At 39.6% G+C, this 16,597-nt stretch overlaps 1 pseudogene across 1 annotated transcript in view; it reads left to right on the top strand.

The window, feature by feature from the left end:
* LOC144371885 (mitotic checkpoint serine/threonine-protein kinase BUB1-like) overlaps positions 1-16,597 on the top strand; it is a 42,828-nt pseudogene that overhangs the window by 10,455 nt on the left and 15,776 nt on the right. The window contains exons 8-15 of the transcript XR_013431976.1: positions 3,080-3,312; positions 4,711-4,980; positions 5,334-5,495; positions 6,400-6,481; positions 10,486-10,660; positions 11,746-11,833; positions 14,473-14,711; positions 15,655-15,798. The product of XR_013431976.1 is annotated as a mitotic checkpoint serine/threonine-protein kinase BUB1-like (transcript). The remainder of the gene's footprint in view (positions 1-3,079; positions 3,313-4,710; positions 4,981-5,333; positions 5,496-6,399; positions 6,482-10,485; positions 10,661-11,745; positions 11,834-14,472; positions 14,712-15,654; positions 15,799-16,597) is intronic.

The raw sequence follows: 16,597 nt of genomic DNA, 5'->3' as shown, positions 1-16,597 counted from the left end.
ATTTTGATTGGCATTGCATTAAACCTATAGAGAACTTTGGGTAATATCGCCATTTTGATGATGTTAGTTCTGCTTATCCATGAACAGGATATATTTTTTCATCTTCTAAGATCTTCTGTTTCTCTATTTAGGGTTCTGTAGTTTTCATTGTATAAATCTTTCACCTCTTTTGTTAGGTTGATTCCCAAGTATTTTATTTTTTTTTTGAGGATATTGTGAATGGGGTGGTTGTCCTCTTTTTCATTTCAGAAGATTTGTCGCTGATATACAGGAATACCTTTGATTTATGTGTGTTGATTTTATATCCTGCCACTTTGCTGCATTCATTTATTAACTCTAGTAGTTTCTTTGTAGACCCTTTTGGGTCTACTAGGTATAGAATCATGTCAACCGCAAATAGTGATAATTTAAGTTCTTCTTTTCCTATTTTTATGCCTTTAATTTCTTTCGTCTGTCTAATTGCTCTGGCCAGTATTTTGAGAACTATGTTGAACAGAAGTGGTGAGAGAGGGCATCCCTGTCTTGTTCCAGATTTTAGAGAATGCCTTCAATTTTTCTCCGGTCAGAATGATGCTAGCCTGAGGCTTAGCATAGATAGCTTTTATAATATTGAAGTATGTTCCTGTTATCCCTAGTTTTTCTAGTGTTTTGAACATAAAGGGATGCTGTACTTTATCGAATGGTTTTTCTGCATCTATCGAGATGATCATATGGTTTTTATCTTTAAGTCTATTGATGTGGTGAAAAACATTTATTGATTTCCATATATTGAACCAGCCTTGCATCCCAGGGATGAATCTTACTTGATCATGATGCACGATCTTTTTGATATGTTTTTGTATCCGATTTGCCATAATTTTATTGAGGATTTTTGCATCTAGGTTCATTAGATATTGGTCTGTAATTTTCTTTCTTTGAAGTGTCTTTATCTGGTTTAGGAATCAGGGTGATGTTGGCCTCGTAGAATGAATTTGGAAGTTCTCCCTCTTTTTCTATTTCCTGAAATAGCTTGAAAAGTATTGGTATTAGTTCTTCTTTAAAGGTTTTGTAAAACTCTGCTGTATACCCATCTGGTTCTGGGCTTTTCTTAGTTGGTAGTCTTTTGATGGCTTCTTGAACAGAAGTGGTGAGAGAGGGCATCCCTCTCTTTCTCAATTGATATTGGTCTGTTTAGGTTGTGTATATCCCCCGGACTCAATCTGGGCAGATCATATGACTTAAGAAATTTATCGATGCCTTCACTATCTTCTATTTTATATGAGTATAAGGATTCAAAATAATTTCTAATTATCTTCTGTATTTCTGTAGTGTCTGTTGTGATATTGCCTTTTTCATCCCGTATGCTAGTAATCTGAGTTCTCTCTCTTCTTCTCTTCGTTAGCATGGCTAAGGGTCTGTCGATCTGATTTATTTTTTCAAAGAACCAACTTTTAGTTTTATCAATTTTGTCAATTGTTTCTTTTGTTTCAGTTTCATTGATTTCAGCTCTGATTTTAATTATTTCTTGCCTTCTACTACTTTTGCTGTTGTTTTGCTCTTCTTTTTCTAGGGTTTTGAGATGAAGTGAGAGATCATTTATTTGTTGTTTTCTTTCTTTTTTTAAGGAATGAACTCCAAGCAATGAATTTTCCTCTTAGAACTGCTTTCATTGTGTCCCATAGATTATGTTGTGTCTGTTGGGATAGAGGGAGTAAGAAGGAAAAAAACAAATAACAAGGAAAGAAAGAGAAAAAAGAGGGCCGGAAAAAGAAAATAAGAGAAAAAAAAAATAAAAGGGGGGAGGGAGGTGGGGCATATGGAATTCCTCTATATTATATTATTCTGGTGACTCAGTTTTTAAAGACCTTTTTCATGCACAATTCTTGGTTTCACATATGTTGAGGTTTTGAGGACCAGAGTGGGAAGGGTAGAGGAGACTGGATGAATGGATGAAAAGAGAGAGAGAAGATAAAAAAAGAAAGAAAAAAATGTCTCTCAGAACTCTGTTTTCTTTTCTTCCAGTTGGTGGCATTGTCAATTCCTAGCTTGAGTCTCTGGGTTCAGGGTGGTGGTGGTAGTCAGTATGAGAGGACTTGAGCTTCCACCTGTGGCCTCTCTACTCTTATTCTCTGAGACATAAACCAGGTGCCTGATCCACTGAAGAACCCAACTGGTAGCCACGCCCACCAGTTGTTGGGTTTTAAGGGTTGGTGGGATTTTCCAAGATGAGTTCCATCAGTTTTTCTCATAAGGTGTTTGATGAGGTAGGGGAGACCTATGTTTGTCCAGAGCTCGGTCAGGTGACTGTATGGGCAGGCGGCTAGGCCCCTCCTCCAGTTGGGGTGGTCTGTCTACCTCGCTGGTGGGCAGCTGGGCCCCCTCTCCGGGCCTCGTGGTCTGCCTACCGTGCGGGCAGGAGGCTGGGCTCCTCCTCCAGTTGGGGTGTACAATTATTTTTGATCTGTACTAATTTAGTAGGTAAGGAAATGGTGTAGGTGGTTTTAAGTTATATTCTTTGATAACTAGTGTTATTGTTTAAAACAATATTCTAGACATTTGATGTTTTTCCTAACAATTTGTAAGGATACTTTTTGGGCAAGGAATTAACCCTTCTGTCTTTTAAGTTGGTAACATTAGTTCTAATCTATGTACTTGTGATCAGAAAAACAAAGACCTTTAGTCTAATCCTTCCCACCATGAACCCTGTTTCTGAGGCAGTTCATATATACAGGAAGAGGACGCTGCCTATCAAGGGTAGTTTAAGAGAACACCATTGTGAGCGTTTGGTAACATTGATTTATTGTTTTTTTTCCCTCAGTTTAATAAAGAGAAACAAGACACTTCTTAAATACTAATATAACTGCAGAGGCTGGTTATTTTCCAATGGTTAGAAGTGTGAGTGGCATTCACAGCCGGGGTTGGAAGCAACAAAGCATTCGTTATGTTTTGGAGTGGTCTTTTTCGTCACTGTTGAAAATTTCCAGGTGTTTTAAAGCACCTGGAAGGATTAGGGTCACATGCTTTGAAAGCTCTAATACCTGATAATAACATTCTGGTCTTTGTGGTTTATTTTTGTTCCTTTGTTTGTCTGGCATGAAAGGTGGATTCAGCATGTGTGGGGCTAGGCACAGGTGCTCAGTGGGAACTTGGTGCTCGATGTCTTCTGTCACTCAATCAGCAAACCCCAAAGAACTTGGGCGAGAAGCCCAGAGAGGTGCCTCCTGTTGTTCCTCCTGCGGCAGATGCTGTTCCTCCTGCTTTGGTGTCCCCAGCAGTGTGCCAGAGCATAGCTCCTCCTACTCCTTTGACAGCCCAGCCAGTGACAGAGTCCAGGTAAGTCAAAGCCAGTCCTGGAGATGAGAGTGGTATAAATGGCATCTGTCAGGTTCTTTTTTATGACCTGCAGTATCAAGAGCATTATGTAAGAGATGGGGTATCTCTATTAAAAATTGTTTTTCTTGCAGTACTGGAAATTGAACCTGAGGGTGCTTTATCGCTGAGCAACATCCTCATCTCTTTTTTGGTTTTGTTGTTCCTGAGAGTATGTACTAAGCTGCTGAGGCTGGCCTCAAACGTGGGCTTCTCTTGGCTAAGCCTCTTGAATAGCTGGGATTACAGGTGTGTGCCACCATACCCAGCTAAAATGATTTATATGAATATGTTGTTGAAAAAAATTATCAAAACATTGAGCCCAAAATTTTCAAACTTCTATATTTTATACTTCTTTAGAGGGATCTATCCTTCTTCTAGATTTTAGATCTGTTTGTCTTCATACTTTTCTTCTGAATTATAAATTAAAATTTCCTGAAACGCAAGTCGCTCTGTATTTGAAGAATAAACACCTGTAGTTGGAATTGCCTTTTGCCTCCTGGCTGTGGCCAAGGCCTGCAGGGGACATTACTCCAGGCAGTGGCTAGCATGCCCTCGTACACCTTTTGTCCTCCCACGGAGCAGTATGGGATTGACGTTTGTGACTCCATGTCACAAGCCACCTCCACACTATTGTGAAAGTTTTTTCCCCAATTTTGAGAGTTTTCTGGGTTTCAGATATTAGAATTAATGTCACATCACTTGTTGTGTTTGTTTTTATCTTCAGTCAATTTGACTGTCTTGTAACTTGTGATTTGATACGATATTTTTTAATTAAAAGTGCTTTGTGCTTTTTACTTCACATTTTAATGACATTCCTTAAGGGAATTCTGGGCAGTATGAGGCGAGGCCCCTGCCCCTAGTGTACTTAACCACAGCTTTAATGCAAGTGGTTTGCATAGCTTTATTATCTTTGTTGGTAGCTATTGTTTTAAAATCTGGATGTTAGCCTGAGGCTGTGGGCTCATCAGAAAGGTATTCGCTCAGCTGAAGCACATCAGTGCCTCCACCTTGTTGGGCATCAGTGCCCAGTCAGCCCCTTATGCTGTTCAGCAAATGAGCCCATTGGAACTAGGAAGCCATTGTCCTGTCCTGCCACAAGGAGGGCTGGTTGTTATGGTGCCGAGACACAGAAGTGACACGACATACTAGTGTTCCATGCCTGGCCTTTATCTGTAAGAGTGTTTTCCTCAAAAAGAACTGAAGAGACAAAACATTTCATTTATTTACACCGTGGATCTAAGCAGCTCCATCTGTGTTTCAGCAACAGGCTGTGATTGTTGACCAGCTTCTTTTACTATTATTTCTTGAGAGTTAATGAGAAACTCTCTTGTAAGACATGTTGATTCTTGTGTGTCTCAGGGTTTTCTCTTCCAGATGTATGAGTCAGAGTGCTCATGGATTCCAGTCACAGAGTGGAGCAGAGACCAAAGAAGGTGAGCTTCATGGGGGTCTCTTCATCCTGGCCTGCTGGGGCACACTCCTTGGGCTGTACTGGGGCTATGGGACAGGAAGCCTTCTGACCTTACTAAACCTAAGCGTTAGGAATCCTCTTCTTAGAATCCAGGGGTTATTTCAGCCCCAGACTATTGAAAACAATGGTATTAATTGTAAATATCTTATCAGTTCAGAGTTCCTTGAAAGATTAATTTATGCAAGTTTTTCTATTAACTTTCTCAATACATTACTCTAAAATGAGTCATGTTAGTTGGGTTGAGTAAGAAAGGTGATTCAAAGTTTAACTACGAATACTGTTCTCCTGTCTGGCACCACACTGGAAGATAATAGAAGTGGCATAGGAGAATGATGAGCTGTGTTCTTGATGTGTGGCAGTCATTTGGGACCTGAGGCTGCCCAGTGATTATAGTTAAATCACTTCATCCCACTTCAAAGTGATTTGCCTTACCACCTAGTATTTAAAAACTGATGCCAGTTCTTTTCTATAAGCTTCTCCCCTCTACCTCCCACTTCATTTGTAGTTGAAGTTTTAGTGTAAAGGGTCATGTTTTTCCTAGAACAGTCATGAAATATATTTTTTATTCTCTTGCAGAAAATGCAAATTCTTCTGGGGCTTGGGGAGTCAATAAAGTTGTCACTTTGACATCTGCTTTTCCTATTTTTGAAGATGGAAACAAAGAAAATTATGGGTAAAGAAACATCAAGTTAATATATCACTGGGGGGACACATGTCATACTGCCACAGGATGCCTGGAGGTGCCTGCAGGACTCAAGATGGTGAGGCAGCAGGGAGGGAATTTGGACTGTCTGCCAGGATGGTCTGGTTCTGGCCCAGCTCTGCACTGATAAGCCTTTCCACCAACAGCTGGGAGCTTGTTGCCAGTGTTCTGCAGAGCCACAGTGCTGTGCATGGGTTCCAGGAGGGCAGAGCTCGAAGTGAAAGCACAGTAGAAAAAGGAAAGCATTAGAATTTGTCAAAGAACAGGATTCTCTGGTTTGAAATTGTTTCAGAATGTAGAGGAATCAGTGCAGCTGTCCGTACTGTGCTGTTTACATTTGCAGGATTGATAAGTGGGAAAGGAGGCAGCTTACACTGGGTAACGCTGCAGAGAGAATGTTTTAAGGCAGAGGCACATGATACTAGAGAGTGGTTAATAGTTTAAACTATGGAAAAAGAGATATCTGGGTGAATTACAAGTGTCTTGGTATGGAGGAAATTCACACCGAGGCAGAATGGAGAAAGCATGACCATCATGCAGAGAGAAGTTCCCCATCTTAGCCAGGCACTGGGAAAAGAGCTAAGGTGTTTCAAGGCATCCAAGGTATTTTATTGGCCATGCTTCTAATTGTTATTTTGTTCCTAAAAAAAAAATTGTAACAATTTAAAAACTAACAAAAATTGCATTTTCTACCCTCTCTTTGGTAACTGTTAGTCAACTTATATTTACATAGTCAGTTCACTTTTTCTGGAAGTGTAATAGTAAGAAACCCCTTAATAAATGAGGGGAGAATCTTTCTAACATTAGATCAAGTGGTAGCATTTATTTCATCACCATATTTTGCTGTTTTTGATTTTATAAATCTTTTCTTTAGGTTACCACAGCCTAAAAACAAGCCCACAGGAGCCAGGACCTTTGGAGAACGCTCTAGCAACAGACTTCCTTCAAAACCAAACGTAAGCCAATCTCTACTTCATCTGACACAGATCTGCCAAGTGATTATGCCACTCAAATGGTGTGATGTCTATAAAACCACAATATATTGTGCGAAGTAGAAAATCGTTATTCTACTTATTAGAATACTTGTTATTGTTCTAATATTGCTAGAATATTGTTTGACAATTATTTGAATACCTGTGATGTGCCAGATATCTAATATGTATAGGAAATAAAAATGTATTTGATATGATCCTTGCCCTCAAAGAGCCTTCCCTCTAGTAAGAACAAGCCACCTGGGGATATTTGTTTTTCCTAGACGGAGGAAGTGAGGCCGAAGTGGAATATCAGTGAGAAACCCAACAAATCTGAATCCAGCTGAGATGGACCATCCTCAGCACAGCTCAGCAGGCACCCTTCACTGCCCAGTAGCCCACTGCATTCCACTACGGTGGCCTTTGTGTCCGTCCTCATTGACTTCCACCCTGGTCCTAAGTATACCCACAGTGTGCTCGATCCCCAGCCCCTGCCTGACCCCATGGCAGTGAGGCACCATTGAGAGCCACTGGCTCACCAAGCACCTCACTAGGACACCAAGTCCTGGCTCCTATTTGTAGTCCCTTGGGGGGTTGTTTGGATGAACTATTGCCTGACTCCCTAATCCCTCTGATGATCTATTGAGCTTAAAATTTTCACAAATAATGAAGTAAATTGCAGACATAGTGCCATCACTTTAAAGGTACATTTTGCTGAACTATTACTTTTACCAAACCCACAATGCATTTTCCATATATCCTGATGCTAAACATAAGCCAGTACTTTATCTTATATCATCTGAAGAAACAATCTGCCAGTTTCGCCTCCATTGGAAGAGATGGTGGATTTTATGAAGACAATGCAGAAGATATAAAAATTATGTGTGAGAACCAAACCAGCATAAGTACAGTTATCTCATACTAGATAAAGGCACCATAAGCATACATTGAAGAAAAGATAGCCTCTTAACAAATGGTGCTGGGAAAACTGGAAATCCATCTAGAGCAGAATGAAATTGAACTCATATCTACTAGAATAAAATGTAGGCCCAACTCTTCATCATGTTCACTTAGGAACCAACTAAAATGCATGAAGCAAAATCAAGAATCAATAAATGAGATGGTGCCAAAGTAAGAAGTTTAGCAAAGGAAACAATTGAAAACATGGAGAGAGGGAGAATTCTCTCCCCTACAGAATAAGAGAAAATCTTCTTCATCTGCCACTCAGGTAGAGCATTTCTCCAGCATATGCAAAGAAAACCCAAAAAACATAACACCAAAAAATGAAATAACCCAACAGTAAATAGTTAAAGGAACACAACAGGCACTTCACTGAAGAAGAAATATGAAAGGTCAAATCATATATGGAAAAATGCTCAACATCTGCAGCAATTAGAGAAATGCAAATTAAAACTACACTGAGATTCCATCTCACTTTAGTCAGAATAGCAATTATCAAGAATACAAGTAACAATAAATGTTGACAAGGATGTGAGGGAAAAGGTCTACATCCATTCCTTATGGGACTGCAAATTGGTGCAACCACTCTGGAAAGCAATGTGGAGATCCCTTAGAAAACTTTGAATGAAACTACCATTTGGCCCAGTTATCCCATTTCTTAGTTTATACCCAAAGGACTTAAAAACAGTACTACAGTGACACAGCCACATCAGTTCACAATAGCTAGGCTATGGAACCAACCTAAGTGCCCTTCAACGGGTGAATGGATAAAGAAAATGTGGTATATTTACACAATGGAACATTACTCAGGTATAAAGAAGAATGAAATTATGGCATTTGCTGGTAAATGGATGGAACTAGAAGCTATCATGTTAAGTGAAATAAGCCGATCCCAAAAAAACAAGGCCAAATATTCTCTCTGATATTGAAAGGTTAATAAAAAAGGTACTTGTCATTCCGTTTCTCTATATGCTTAACAAAACACTGTTGAAATTTTAAGGACTGTTTGCTAATCTTGTTCTCAGAATGTGCTGTCCCTAACTGTGGACTGTCTGCTAATCTTGTTCCCAGAATGAGCTGTCCCCAACTGCCAAACTACAAAATGTAACTTCTCTCGCTGCCCTCTCCAAGGAAAGTATATAAGCTCTGCTCAAGCTGTTCTCAGGGCTCTATCTCTCTTTGCTATAGAGAGAGCCCTAGCATGCTGGTCTCCAAATAAACCCACCCTTCTGCTTTTGCATAAGACAGTCTCTTGCCGTCTCTTACTCCGACATTTCGCCAGACCCTTACAATATGTGGATGCTAATACACAATAAAGGTGGGGGGCAAACAGAAGTTCATTGGATTGAAGGAAAGGGATGTAATGAAGGGAAGGGATGGAAGTAGAGAAGACAACAGAATGAATCCGATATAACTTTTCTGTGTTCATATATGAATACACAACCAGTATAACTCCACATCATGAACAACCACAGGAATAGAATCCTACGTTATACACCATGTATGTATAATATGTCAAAATACGGTCTACTGTCATGCGTATCTAAACAAATTAAAAAAATAAAAACCATGGGTGGCATTGTAAGGGCAACCAAAGGGGGTCATGAGCTATGGACCTGACTCAGCAATTTGTCTTTCCCTACAGACTCTATAAAACTTGACCCGTAATTCTGTTCTTGGAGAAGTGCCTGATTCTAGGGGCTGGGGCAAGAAAAATACAAGATAAGTCTGGAGCATATTGTGCTAGAAAATTAAGGAAGGATTTTGGGTTTTGTTTTTTCCTATAAGAAAACCAAGAAAGATGTGGCATATCAAAAGAATATAGATGCCAACCTGAATGAGCCAATGGCTAAACCTAGAAAAATTTGAACAATAAGTAGAATAAAGTAATATTGAATTATCACCCAAGAAATAAAACAGATATTGATATAAATAAAAGGGAGCAAAGGATGATTCTTCCTTAGAGAAGAATTCCAAGTGATGTGGAAGGCATCATTAGAGTCCCAATAAAATAAATGCTATAGGCAAGATCCACTAAGGAACTGACATTGGTGAATAAAACTTCAGGAAGAAACAGGCACTTCTGGAGCCTCCAAATATCTCACCACTGTTGATTCTGCGGTGGTTTAACATTTGTCCACAAATGCTTTAATGACATCCTAGAAGGTGGAGTTTAATTTACCTCCCTTGAGTTTGGGTAAGACATTTTTCCCATTCTCTAACAAATAGAGAATGGGAAAAATGGTTTCCCATGAGGAAACCTCACAAATGCCTTCTCAGTGATTGGGTTTAACCTCACCAGGAACAAGCCTTGTGGCTAGCTAGCATGCATCCCCACTGTATAATGAGAAGGTCCTTTACCCCAAGTTTTCCCCAAAACCTATAATTCTAGTCTACGTGTGAGAAAACGAGCCCAAATTAGGGGGACATTCTGCACAGTTCCTGACAAGTGTTCACAAATTTCAGTGCAAGGAAAGTGTAGGAAGGACTGATAGATGGTCATAAACTAGAGGAGACAAAGTCAACAGGACAGTGGCACACACATGCCATCCTGGACTGGATCCGGGACAGCCAAGGGATATTGGAGGGGACTTGTGAAATCCAGATAAGCACTGATAGCTACAAGTGGTGTTTAGCTTTTTGAAATGTGCCAGGATCTAGAAGAAATTGACACTAGTGGGAGCTTAATGAAGGTTATATGAGACTGTGCCACCTTTGTAATCTTTCTATAAACCTGGAATTTTTTTTTCAAATTTAAAGAAAAATGTAGAATTAAAATAAAAAATGTGACCCTTGTGTTGTAGTTCCACTGAGATGTATTAAAGATGAGGGGTAAAATGTTTTTTGGGGACAAAATCTCGCTGTGGTGCTCAGACTGGTCTCAAACTTCACGTGATCCTCTCACTTCAGCCTCCTGAATGGCAGGGATACATTCTGTACCACTGCACCCAGCTTGAAGTTTTAATGTCTAAATTTCACAGACAAAACAAGAAGATGGCGATTATTTTTCAGCTCCTCCTTTGTTGTAGGAAGTGCCTCATTCTGAAGAGTTTTTGGATGATTCAACCGTCTGGGGTATTCGCTGCAACAGAACCCTGGCACCCAGTCCTAAGAGCACAGGGGACTTCACCTCTGCTGCCCAGCTTGCATCTACCCCCTTCCACAAGCTTCCAGCAGACGCAGTGAACAATCTGGAAGATAAAGGTATGCGACATACTTTTTCAGTGTCTGTCTTCTACAAACATTAGTATTAGTTGGTTCATTACTATTATAGTGTTCTTGAAAATTCTAAGGGGGACGTTCGAAAACCATAAAGGGGCTTGGAATCCATTAATTGTTTTTTTCTTTGGCATACTAACTTCATAAAGTCCACATATTTAGAAAATTTAATAACAGATCATAGGTAGAAATGGGGGAAACTTATAGAAGCATATAAAGGCAAATATACAAAGTCCAAACCATTTGTACAGGAGTGTGATTATGTTTTTCAAAAGTCAAGAGGGGAGCACTACAGATAATTATTTGAATGCTAAAAATACTAAACATGGTTTTTAATGAATAAAAAAATAGCCAATTTTGGTCCTTGATACATTTCTATAAATTTTTATTATTTCAGACATGCAGCCAAGGATACATTACACATAAAATAATTTTGTTTTTTAGTGTTTTGTTTCAAGGGAATAATGACAAAACTCACAAATAGTCTTTTATTTCTACTGCATCCCAAATATAGCACCCTATATAAAAGAAATATATATCTCTGAATTGAACCCTGATATGTGGCATTACATTGAGCACAGATAATTATTAGTTTTTTATTACCAACCTACGGTATAAATACTATGAGATCTGGGACTTTGGTACCATTTCAGTGACTACCAATTTACCAGCCAAACTCTGTCACTGCTGGTACTTCTTAAAAGCAATAATGAAATAACTGCCAAGGAATTTCACTTCACTAATCTCCTGAACCTGGCTGTGACCTGTCACCCATGCCAGTGACCACCTGTGTGGTCATCCTGTCTGGAGTGGACCTGCTGCTCTCTGGACTCTTTGTTCTTGAAGGATCATTATAGATCAGATGTCAAAACTGAAGTGCTCCCCTGTACGAGAGGGTTGAGTGATCTTGATTTTCCGCATCTTATCGCACTTTGCCATGGAACACTATTTTGAAATTATAATGAAAGTCATCATATAAAGGAATTCTAGAATTGTAACCATGTCAAATGGTATGCGTGTGCATATACATACATGTAATGTTTGTGTCTCTCGTTTTTTGTGTATTTCAGAAAACATGATAGCAACGCAGTGCACCCATGTGCCGTTGAGTTCTTGTGTTGAGAATGTGGTGGAGCCCTTGAGAGACAGAAAGTTCAGGTAACTTGCAGTTGTGCCCTTCTCTGCATTTCCACTTGAGCTTTCCATGAGCTTTCCTTTTCCAGATGTAAGAGAATGCCTAATCCCATCCTAAACAACTCATAAAGTGCTTAACAATTGGCAGCTTGTAGTCAGAACGTCCTCTAAGCCCAGTAATGAGCCCCCCTCTTGGTATCAGGACAGTGAGAGAAGCAGCTAGGGTGACAGAGTCTGCAACTGACTTGTACTCATTTGGGGATTAGAACTGGAAAGCCTTTTACCAAAAAGAGACCCTGCCATGTGAAGACTGTTGCAGAACTGGGCAAACACAGAATTGCTTTTCATACCCAGTAAAATTGAGAAAATTGATGACTTCCTTTTAAGAGAAGAGAAGGTACTTAAGCCTCCTAAGGAATAAGCAGTAAAGGTAGACTCTGCACCGTAAACCCCACCATGTCTGCGCAGGCTGTAAACCTCAGAGATCCTAACCAAGGCTGCCATCTTCTGGGTAACTATTTTATTCTAGACACAGTACTTACGCCTTTCCTGGACTCTGTCTTTCAGTTAGCCCTTATAATAACTGAGTTGTGGGGACTATTCTTTCTTTTTCCATTATAGATAAGGAAATTGAGTCTCAGATAAATTATTGACTTAAAGTCATAAGGCTGCAAATTTACAGAATTGGAGTGTGAACCTGTATTTGTCTGAGTGCTGACCCCTTCTTCTCACTGCCTCTTATTAGAAACCCACAAGGCACAAGTTCAATTAAAAAGCAAAAATATATTGAATTTGCATTAATTTTATTATTGATGTTAATCACTTTCTATATGTTTAGGTTCATTTATTTTTTTTTCTTAAGTAATTTCTGTTCACATCTTTTATCCGATCATTTGTTTATTTGGGTCACAGTTGAATGAGGTTTTTGATAACAAGAGCCATCAGGAGTGGCTAAGCCCAGCCAGACCTTTGACTCACAAGAATGCCATAAGCCATCCTTGATGTAAGATTAACTTAGAAGTACATAGGGCAGAAATCCCAGTTACTGGCTGGGTGCATCCTACCCAAGGAACTGTTGTCTTTGGCCCCGTGTGACAGTTCAGTTGCAAGGAAGCAAGGCTCACATGAACCAAGTGCAGGATCCTCGCTTAAGAGCCTTATGCAACACCTCCATCAGGTCCCAGGGTGCCCGTGAGAAAACCCACTGGGCACAATTTCAATTAAAAACCAAAATTTATTGAATTTGCATTATTTTATTATTGGTGAGTTAACCATTTTCTACATGCTTATGCTAATTCATTTTTTTTTCTGAAAAATGAATAACTGAAACTATGGGTTCCTAGCAGATATTTGTAATTCTACTCCAGATACAGTTAACCAGTGAGGGTTATTTTTAACCATAACCAATGGTGACAGAGTAAGTTTTTAGGGGAAAAGAGCTAACAGTTAACAGACTCAGATTCTTATGGACAAGAGAGAAAGATTTTGTTAATCATTTATGCATTGACAGTAATTTGGATACCCATGTTACTAGTATCGGTAGTATAAGGTATGGAAACAATTTTTCAATGTACAGGTAAGGTACCCCTAGTGTCTATTTGAGAATCCAAATAGTGGCCAGTACTATTTGAACTATCATGGTCTTGGGAAACTAGGGAATACTAAGAAATTGTTGCAGTTGAGAAAGGGACATATTTATTTGTGATGTATATGTATAGATGTAAGGGTTAAATGTGGGTGTAGAGATATACATGATTGATTCTCATTGTTCTTTTTAGTGTATACTGGACACTTGTCCAGGGGAAATACATGCTTATCCTGTTGCCATGTTTGTTTAAAGTCACCTTATTTAACACATATTACTCATGACTTACATTGCACTTGTGCCTGGATGAGGCTTACCTGTTTTCTCTGTAAGGCATCTCAGAGCCTTTTATGTTTAGGAACAATAGACACACTTCAGCAAAACACCTGAAATCCCAACAAAAAGCACAGAAATGCAAAAACCATGGCATTAGACTCCAAGCAGGGCAGTGAGGAGCATAAGCTGTAGGCTTCACCTTGCTCCACCTGGCCTGGGAACACGCACCCAGATTTTTCATTTCTCTAAAGTCTGCAAATGACTGAAAATTATAGAATGTTGATCTGGATGTTTACGTAAATTTTAACACATAGGTGCATTCACAAATCTGAAACCTATGAATGGGAATCAGCTGTGTATGCATATATATACACACACCCATATGTATGGAAATGTGTAGGATTTTGTTAGATTGTGGTTGACATTTTTTTGTTGTCTGAATGTTATAAAAGAAGTCATTTTTAGAAAGAAGTTAGATATCCAGTCTTGATCATAGCAGTGCTGCTGAGATACCCTTTCTCTCGACATTCCCTGCTAAATAATACCAAGCATATCACCACCCCCATTTATCTAGTATATCATCATGTCTTTGATTTTTATTTCTATTAATATTGGACTAGCTTTGTATTTGCCTATAGTTGTGTAAGAAAATGATTTAATCAACTCAAGCTGTGCAGCATATTTGAAGTGACATTCCTAGAATGAAAAGGAAACTCTGTTGCAGAACTTTTGTGTGATCAAGTCCATTAGGCTTCTAATAATAGGGTGTTTTGATTTTCTCTATAATTTTCTTCACATCCAGTTGAATTCAAGAGAAGAGCCCAGAAGGCACATGCCCCAGAGACCTCTCTTTGGTATCCTTGCACCATTTCAGCCAGGCTGCCCCGGGTGCTGCACTCACCCAGGAAGCTGTACGGGGCCTTGAAGCTTGTAAACTCACAGACACTGACCGTGCCGTTGTGGAGGACCCGTCCAATGCCAGTGCCAGGCCCCAAGAAGACCGGATGCAGATGGGTCCCCATGGGGATGTCAGTGCTCCAGGTGTGCACAGAGGCTCAGGCTTAGTCATGCCATTAGGACCACAGCATAGGAAGAGCTGTTCTGTGGAAGAACTCAGAGGGGGACCGGTGTGCCACTGAGTAGAACCTACAGTCAGACACTTCTCACTATACTGAAGTGCAGTCCAGCAGGAATGTACTTGAAGGGCAAATCGATGCATTTTAATTTTAGATTTCAAGTTAAGTACTGTTGGAAGAGGGAATTGGAATTCAAGGGCCTACTGTGTATCAGGCATTTAATCTAATGCTGTTTTCCCCACTTTACAGAAAAGTCAACAGAGGGTCAAGATTAAAGAGATCCCTCCTACCACCCCTTGTCACCCAGACAGTCTCACCTACTGGTAGAGAATATGGACCAGAGATGGAGTGGCTAGGGGACAAGGCTAGGTTCTACCCTAGCAGTCCTTTCATAATTGCCACTAATAAGAATACGTTATTATTCTAAGTTGGAGAGAAACCTTCATCTTCCCTTTAGAAATTGTTTTCTATCTTGGACCAAAGTACAACTCATGTGCAAATTGTGTTTTGTGGGTGTAAGTGGGAAAGCAGTTAAAGACCATGTATCTGTCTGAGCACATTTGAGGTCACTAACCAACCCCATGTGTGCCTTAAATGTGCAGCCATAACTGCTAAAGGCAGGACCTAGCATTTTAGGTGAGCGGAGTGAGATGCAGATGATATCCCTTTGTCACCCTGAATTTTGATTTAAACTTTCAAATCCAAAATGGCAGATGGTCAACTGCACAACTCCCAGTTCTGACTTTTGGAAACAATTCTCTATTACTTGAATCAATGCTCTCTAAAGAATGAGACTTTTGAAAGCTTAATTAATGAATGAATGTCTCCACTTGCTTTATCTAAAATTTATTAAGTAAAATCTTTGAATACTGAACTCATGTTTCTTTTCTTATTCCTGTTCCTTTAAGACTTCACTATTGAGAATCCGTGGGATGATAAGTTGATTCTCAAACTTCTGTCTGGGCTTCCTAAACCAGTGAGTTCCTATCCAAATACTTTTGAGTGGCAGTGTAAACTTCCGTCCATCAAGCCCAAGACTGAATTTCAATTGGGTAAGAACTTTATGGGTGATATAGCTTTGAATTCTTGTTCATCCATGGAACGTTGATGGTGATTCATGTGTATGTGAGATTCTCCTCCTGTCCCCCAGCCCCAGTAAAGAGTTACAGCTACAGTATTGAGAAATCTTGTTAATCCATGGCTATAGAACCATGAGTGCTGTTGGACTGGAACACATTTAACTCAGAGATCTCTATCAAAGTAAAAATGCACGTGCATAGGCTGGGGAAGCTCAGCAGCAGAGCACTAACCTGGCATGTGTGAGGCTGCGGGTTTGATCTCCAGAACTGCAAAATTTTAAAAATGCAGTTAGACTATTTAAGAATTTCTTGCAGATTTTATAGTCAAAAACAGGCATTGATAACAAAATGAGGATTTTTTTTTTCCATTCTGACCACTTTTCAATATACTGAGGCACTAAGGACGTTGATAACAAGCACATGTGCAACTGTCACCACCATCTTATTATAAGTTTTTATCATCCAAATGGAAACTTGGTTATTTATTTATTTTTTTTTAGTACTGGTGCTTGAACCCAGGACCTCACACGTGCTATGCAAGGACTACTACTGAGCTACATCTTTGGCCTTTTTTATTTTATCTTGAGACAACGTCTCCCTACATTGCTCAATCCAGTGTCAAACTTGTGATCCCCCTGCCTCAGCCTCCTAAGTAGCTGGGATTACAACATGCACCACCACACCTGGCAGAATGGAAACTAATTCTGTATGGACAGTGTGTGTTACATGTTTCTTAAGAAGAGATATAGTATTATATACTCATTTGACAGTA

This window comes from Ictidomys tridecemlineatus, chromosome Y (assembly GCF_052094955.1).
Source record: "Ictidomys tridecemlineatus isolate mIctTri1 chromosome Y, mIctTri1.hap1, whole genome shotgun sequence".
In the NCBI taxonomy this organism is placed as follows: domain Eukaryota; kingdom Metazoa; phylum Chordata; class Mammalia; order Rodentia; family Sciuridae; genus Ictidomys; species Ictidomys tridecemlineatus.
This window is presented reverse-complemented; position numbering and strand designations above follow the sequence as displayed.